Genomic DNA, 8,611 nt, shown 5'->3' with positions numbered 1-8,611 from the left:
ACCGTCCAAATGGTTGGTCACCATTCCTTTCCCACGTCCCATCCCAAGTCCTTATCCTGATCCCTTCCCTGTGCTATATAGCCGTAATGGCTTGGCGCTTCCCTTGAAAATTCCCTTCCCTCTCGTAATTTCGAACCCTTCCAAGGCCGCCTGGTTTACTGTCCCGTCTCTTAACGCAGTGGCCTCTCTTTGTTCTATTGTAAAGACCTCCTGGAACCTTTTGTTGACTTCGTCACACACCTCTTTGTCATTCTCTGTGTACCTGTCCTCGCCCACCCTAAGTTTCATCACCTGTTCCTTCACTGTTGTCTTCCTCCTGATGTGACTGTGTAGTAGCTTTGGTTTGGTCTTGGCTTTATTAGCTATATCATTTTCATACCTTTTCTCAGCTGCTCTTCTCACACTAACATACTCGTTCCTGGTTCTCTGGCATCTCTCTTTCTACTTTCTGGTGTTCAGTTATTACATAAGTTCCTCCACGCCCTTTTGTTCAGCTCCATTGCTTTCATACATTCCTTATTAAACCACGGATTCTTCCTTTGCTTCTCTGTTTTTTTCCTGTCGGGCCGGGATAAACCTGTTTACAGCCTCCTGACACTTTTGGGTGACATAGTCCATCAAATTTTGTACGGACTTAGTTCTCAGTTCTGTGTCCCATGGTATATCCCTTAGGAATTTATTCGTCTCCTCATAGTTTCCCTTTCGGTACGCCAGCCCTTCGTTTCCCAGTTCTTTTTTTGGGGGGGAGATAATTCCTAGCTCAACCAGGTACTGAAAGGTTGTGTTTTGTGTGTGTGTGTGTGTGTGTGTTAACAGAAGTGTGCAGTTCACCACACAGTATCGACCACAGTATAATGTGTGCGCCTCACCGTGTTATGGACACCCGCAAGTGTATACGATGGAGACGGCAGCACAGCACGGGGTGAGGGTGCGAGTAGTGAACAACGTGGAAATACATTTAATCTGGTCCACCGTTGGGGACAACATTACCCGAGGGCCAAAGGGAGCACAGAGCGATACACAACACTGTTATTACTCCACAATGGCATCGTCCCCGACACAGCGAAGCACAAACGTTACGGCAACGCAATATTTCCTATTTTCTGTTCGCTATAAAAAGCAATGAAGAGCAACAAAGCCGTCTCTCACCTCTGTATAGTAGGTGTCAAGGATCACTCTCTCTTGTGTGTTGCTGGGCGGGCGGGTGTTCTCCCCCTCCCCTACACACACACACACACACACATACACACACACACACACATACACACACACACACACACACACACACACACACACACACACACACACACACACACATACACACACACACACACACACACACACACACACACACACACACACACACACACACAGACACACACACACACACACACACACACACACAGGCCGGTGACTGACTGGACAGCAAGCTGGATGCGTGATCCTGTAGTCCCGGGTTCGATCACGGGCGCCGGCGAGAAACAATGGTTCAGAGTTTCTTTCACTCTGATGCCCCTGTTATCTAGCAGTAAATAGGTACCTGTGAGTTAGTTAACTGTCACGGGCTGCTTCCTGGTGTGTGTGTGTGTGTAGTGTGGGGGAAAAAAAAGTAGTTAGTAAAACAGTTGATTGACAGTTGAGAGGCGGGCTGAAAGAGCAGAGCTCAACCCCCGCAAGAACAACTAGGCGAATACACACACACACCTCCCTTAGCCCCTTCCCCCCTCCACCACCACACTAACCACACTCTTCTTTACCCACCACTTTAAACCTTCTCCCCCCCCCATCCACCTTCATTCCCATACTCTCCATCACTCACCCCCTCCTTCTCTCTCTCTCCCTCCCTCCCTCCCGTCTCTCACTCTCCCACTCACTCTCACCCCATTCTCACTTTCCCACTATCCCTCCTCTCTCTTTCTCCCAGTCTCACCTTCTCTCTCTCTCTCACTCTCTATCTCTAACTCTCTGTCTCTGTCCCTCTACTGGCTAAACCCTCTCCCAACATAGTAGGAAAGGGAACATTAAAGGAAGACAAACCACTGCCTTGGGGCAAAGTTAGGGTGAACCAATGAATGTTTTCGGCCAGGACTGGGAGGTAAATCAGTATGGAGCTGCAAGACCTGAGAGAAACAATAAATAGCCTGCAGGGCGAGCTGAGAGCAGCAAAGGAGGAGGTTAGAAGCATCTAACAAAACCCAACTCAGAGAGTCAGCACCAGGTCACCATTTCGCTTGACGATGGAAATATATCAATGGAAAGGACTGTCAGGGTACATGCTTCATTTGCAGAAATGCTAAGAAAGAGGTCAAAAGCAATGAATAAACAGTGAATGAAGTTCCTGAAGTAGCCATGAAAGCAGCCACTTCACAGGAAGCAGCAAGGTGCACTAGTAACCTGCTGGAAAAGAGCAGTAGCAGTAGTGGGCATTAAGGAACAAGAAGGCTCCATTCAGTCTATGTTAAGGCTTTTGACAAGATACTGCATCAAATACCAGCAAGTAAACTACAGGCGCGTGGAATAAATGGTAGAATATTTGAACGGGTAAAACAATGGTTAAAACAAAGAAAACAAAAGGTGATGCTCAGTGGGAAAGAATCTGACAGGAGAAATGTGGTGAGTGAGGAACCGCAGGGGGTTCATTTTGGGGCCGACACTTATTGTCTTGTGCTTCAGTGACATAGATGAGAATATTACACATTACATCATCAAATATGCAGATGACACAAAGGTTTAAGGTACAGTGGGAAGTGAAAATGATGTTGAAGTCTTATAAAGAGATACTCAGCAAATGTTCAAAAGACTGGCAAATGCTTTTTCATGTTGATAAATGCAAGATCTTACATTTTGACCATAATGATCCACGCCACAAGTACCAAATTAACAGCATCACCTTGCAGCAGATTGATGAAGAAAAGGACCTTGGAGTTAGAATATATCATTCACTGAAAGTTGCACAACAAGTGGGAGCGGCAGTATAAAAGCTAACCAACCCCTAGGAATAATCAAGTGTACCTTTGACTTTAAGGAAAAGAAGGTAGTTAATCAATTGAATAAATCTCTGGTGAGCCGCCACCTGCATTATTGCATCCAGGCACGGAGACCTCATCTTCAGAAAGACAGTTTCATAGGAGAAGGTGCAACACCGGGCAATAAAAATAATTCCAAAACTAAGTCATCTCTCATAACAGGACAGACTGAGGGCTGCAGGGCTCACAACACCGGCAAACCAGACATGATAAGGCTGATCTCATAGAAATGTTAGAAATACCTAACAATTTGGAGGAGGATGATCCGGACAACTTCAAATGGTCAGAAGTAACACAAACAAGGAGAGTTTCAAGCTCAACAAGCTGCAGTATAGGACTGAAAACAGGAGAAGCATTTTCACCCACTGGGTTATAAACCCAGGGAACCGCCTACCCGCCGAAGCCGTAAATGCCAAAACACTGTTAAACTTTAAAGTCCTGCTTGAAAAAAATAAAAATGACAAATGGGGGGGACTTTTGACAAGCTGCATGCTTCCTGTCACCATCGAGGTCACTAGTGTGTTAGTTTCCCTCAGGTAAGTTCAGGTGGAGGGGGCCGAACAAAGCATACAGAAGCGTTTCAGGCTAGGCTGGTACAACAAGGACAGAGATCGACTGATAAAGAAGGTATTTATGAATGAGATCACAAAGGAGGAAATTCCAGCAAAGAAAAGCCAACTATTAAGTGTAAGAAAATAAACAAAATTTTTTCCTTCAGATACACATGATAACGGATGAGAAAATTATGGCAGCAGAAGCAAGGAAAGGTGCAGGAGGAGATGAGAGTACCAGGAAACCACAGTCTGCAACCTAACATTCCTAGAAGAAAATGGCGAAACCCCTCCCTCCTAAAAGAAACCCTCCGAACCCTGAACCCTCCCTGTCCCCTTTCAAATGCTCATTCGCCCCTCCCTCCTGCCTCACCCCATACCCTCTCTGTCCCCCTTCCCTTGGCACCCCACCCTTCACCTCAGAATTCTCCGAGACCGTGTTAACCATCTCACAAATTTCCACACCAATGGAACCACTTCTTATACCAGCAGAATGCCCATCAAGGGGAAGAGGAAGCGAGAGTGAACAGAAGAAGTGAGCTTCTAGGTAATGTACACAAACATAGACAGGATTACAAATAAAACATGTGAACCAGGAGAAAGGTCACGGGAAGAAAACAGAGACATTATAGCACTCATAGAAACAAAACAAACAAAAGTCATAGCAATTGCAGTGTTTCTGCAGAAAAACTATGTAGTAAGGAAAGAGAGAGAAGGAAGCGGTGGAGGTGGATTGGCTCTGTTGATAAGAAAAGACTGGAGTTTTGAGCAGATGGTTATCCTGGGCTGTGAAAGATTAAGTAACTACATAACAGGCACCATAACAAATGTTGGACAAAAAATAATAGTATTAGTAATATATAACTCCACCAAATGACAGAAGACCCAGAGAGGAATATGAGAGTTATGAGCTACGAAGAGAATCTACGCGAATAAAAACTCATATCGCTGGGAGACATGATCACCACATACAAGACTCTGAAGAATTGATAGGATAGATAAACACATCGGGTACACGCACAAGGAGACATTAGTGGAAACTTAGTACCCAGATGAGCCACAGAGGCATTAGAAAGAATTCTTCAGAGTCAGTGTAGTTAACAACTGGAATGCATTAGACAGTGATATGGTGTAGGTAGACTCCATACACCAGGCATGTCAAACTGAGGGTCCCCCGAGGGCCATAAGGGCCACATTTGTGTTGTCAAGAGGGCCACACACCACATCTAATTGAAGTCACTTAATCGAAATTATTGCAGAATATTTTTATTACTTAAACTTAGAAACATTCACTGTGCATAGATATGGTTTAAGGGCTCGCCACATTCATGAAAGCAAAGTAATGAAGTAGTTTAAAGATGATGTGGAATCTGAAAAATAAAAAAAATACAATTAAAATAAAATTACCGGTTAAAAAACTTAAACGAAATTTAGGTCAGCTTAACAGTTAACGTCAAGTCAATTTTTAGAAGTGTTAACTAGCTTGCCACACAGCTGTAATCGTGTTTCTTTTGTGCTTTTGAAATCTATTAAAAGGTGAGAGTTTATATTATAAAAACTACAATTTTGGCCGTTAAATGACGAAATTACAGTATCGTTTGTGTGGGCCACAGGTGTGCTTGCCGCGGGCCGCAGGTGTGCTTGCAGCGGGCCGCAGGTGTGCTTGCAGCGGGCAGCAGGTGTGCTTGCAGCGGGCCGCAGGTGTGCTTGCAGCGGGCCGCAGGTGTGCTTGCAGCGGGCCGGAGGTGTGCTTGCAGCGGGCCTCATGTTTGTCATGCCTGCGCATACACAGTTTCAAATGCAGATATGATAGAGCCCAATAGGCTCAGGAATATGCACACCAGTTGATTGACGGTTGAGAGGCGGGACCAAAGAGCCAAAGCTCAACCCTCGCAAGCGTGATGTTGGGTGAGTACAATTACATGACCACACCCTCACTGGTGTACCACACCCTCACTGGTGTACCACACCCTCACTGGTGTACCACACCCTCACTGGTGTACCACACCCTCACTGGTGTACCACACCCTCACTGGTGTACCACACCCTCACTGGTGTACCACACCCTCACTGGTGTACCACACTCTCACTGGTGTACCACACCCTCACTGGTGTACCACACCCTCACTGGTGTACCACACCCTCACTGGTGTACCACACCCTCACTGGTGTACCACACTCTCACTGGTGTACCACACTCTCACTGGTGTACAGGTTCCGGAAGATGAGCGGAAATGTCAACACTGGAGAAATGCCCGACAGACCACTGGAACATTATCTAACACAGTGAACAGTTATAAACCTATTTACATTTCAACTTAGACTCAGCAGAGCAGAAGAAGTTGTTAAACACGTGTGACAAAATCTTACTGAAGCGACCATACGAGTCATAAATACTCATACTCCGCCCAAGTAAAACAGAAACAAGCAATACTTAGTGGGCCAGCCAGAGGCTTAGGGCCCGCGCAGGATTATCCCTGAAAAAATAGAAAAAAAGAAAAAGAGAAGTTCCAAATAACGTTCCTTCTTCACAACTTCGGGTTGTGGTACCACAGCATCTGAATCCGTTGGTGGTAGTGAGGTTCTCCGTGGTGAAGGTCACCTTCAAGGGTGGACGTTGGTTGACGTTGCTACAGGTGGTCCCTGCTGAGACTCCCGTCATGGTAGGGATTTTTGGTCAGTGATGCTGGTAATAATTTTGCTAGTTTCATGAGCAGTAATCCACGAGCTGTCTCTCTCACCTGGCAATGATGGTTCTATAAGCATTATAGTGACGAGGTGAGGAGGTGGTCAGCATCTTCCAGGGGTGTCTGGTGTGTGGCACAGTTGTTCAATAGTATTATAGATTGTGGGTTGGTGGTGTTGTCGTCGTATTCATCCTTTACGGACAACCCAACCCACAACTCGGTAGAGTGCTTATGCTTCACTAGGAGATCACACTAGGCGCTTCTGGCTCTAGGAGAGGGGCTCAACGTCACACGTTTAGGGGATGCGGCTCCAACACTCAGCCTCGTTGACACGTGCACACACCCACTCGAGCCGCTGTGACTCCCCACTCTCTCCTTATGGGATATGATCTCCTCAATCCCCTTTGACTTACTAGTTTTCCGTCCTACCCTGCCCACAGCAGTGGTTCTAGATTCTTTCTCTCTCTCCTTCTTTACTATTTCCTGGGAAGCCTCACCAGAACTAGGGCAAACACCAGCAAATTTTAATACATTTTCTGAACAAAGCACATACACACATATAATAATAATGAATCCTACACTCTATACTATTTCAGTCAGGTTGCACTCCAACACCATCAGAACTCTATCATCTGCTTATCAAGTGGTGCTCTATCTCCTGATTCACCACCTAATACTACCAACCTCCTCAGGTAGATCAAGTCTTATAATACAATGTTGCACTATCAGCAAGAGAATATATATATATCTATAAACATGTACAAGGAAAATCAGCGTATGAGTGCGATAACATATATATATATCAGTATAAACGTTCCTCGATACACAACAATAATCAATCGATCACTCTATCAGTCCTAGAACGCATGCATCTGTAGGTAATCCAGCCTACGACTGTAACTCTATACTTCAGTATAAACACTCCTCGGCACAAGAATGCAAACAATCACTCACAGTTCACTGGATCTTGCACGCTAATGACAACCAGCCACTCTATCAACTCCCTACAGGTAATCAACAAGAACTTCCCTTCCACATCTGGAAGTTCACTACCCCTGATATCTTCAGGTTCTTCCGGGTTTAACTACCATGATCCTCTGCAGCTCCTCCAGGCTGCTACACCATGAAGTTTTCCTTGGGCAACTATGGTGCTTCACTACCTCTACTATCCTCCACAGCTCTCCTGGCTGCTACACCATGAAGTTCCCTCGAGCAACTATGGTGCTTCACCACCTCTACAGAAGCACGTGACACTCCTCTTCACTGCTTCTCCTCACAGCTCGAGGTCCTCTCCTCCACTACCTTGGAGTCTCATCAACTACTCCCTCTGTGCTGGCTTCGAAGTTCTCAGCAACTTCTTCCCCAAAGACAAACCTGCAACCCATCGACACTCCAATAAAATTGTTTCCCCTTAAACACATAAACAAAAATAACCACACAATGTGTTTGCCTCCAACATCTATCTGCTCTCTACATACAGTGAGAGTGGACTACCCCGTTTTGGGTGGGTCCATGCTCCACCTCGCCCAGCGGTCCTCACTCTGGGAGGATCCTCCGCTGCTAGGAGCTGGGCTCCCTGCACGTCTGCACGCTTCTCTACTCTTGGAGATATATCACTATGGGTTCCTTCCTGATGGGAGCTCAAACGGAGCGCGTCTTTACCCCTGCGATGTCTGGCCTCAAGTGAGGTCAAAGCCCTCCATAAGCGAGCCTCACGCCTCCAGCAAATTATCCACATCTCCTAACCAGTCATTTATCTGTTTTCTTATTCACTGCCAATAATCTTAAACTCCGTGTAAAATTTACCCAATTATTTTTACATATGAATCTTCATGTCTGTATTTCCGACCTCCTAGTCAGGTCAGGCTTGATAGAATAATTCTCAAAGGGGAGACTTGTTTTTCGGCTACCTGGGATCATAACAATAGCCTCATCCTGGGAAGAGAAGAATACAACTCCCACTCCCTCTTGACGCATGTGTATGGGGGTTGTGTTGGTGGTGATGTTGATAATCCGCAGAATTTCACTCCTCAAAATAACAAAGCTGAAGTTAAGTTCATAAATGGCATTCTAGTAGAGTCGAACTCAATATTTAGAGCATTCACGGAAACCCATACGAAACATTGCATAAATAGTGAAATCTGGACCCCAAATTATAATCAATGTTAAATTATATCATATAACAAAAAATATATGGCAGAGAAATTAGGTCAAATGAAGGAGTAGGTCTGTATTTTAATGAGGAACTGGTATGCATTGCGCTCCTGAATTCAACCAATGAGGTAGTAGAGGTACTTGGTATCAAGGTAGAAAAAATTAACCTGATTATTATTTTCATAATTGTATA

The sequence above is a fragment of the Procambarus clarkii genome, chromosome 2 (assembly GCF_040958095.1).
Source record: "Procambarus clarkii isolate CNS0578487 chromosome 2, FALCON_Pclarkii_2.0, whole genome shotgun sequence".
NCBI classification, from domain to species: domain Eukaryota; kingdom Metazoa; phylum Arthropoda; class Malacostraca; order Decapoda; family Cambaridae; genus Procambarus; species Procambarus clarkii.
The sequence above is the reverse complement of the archived record's forward strand: the minus strand, read 5'-3'. Positions refer to the sequence as shown.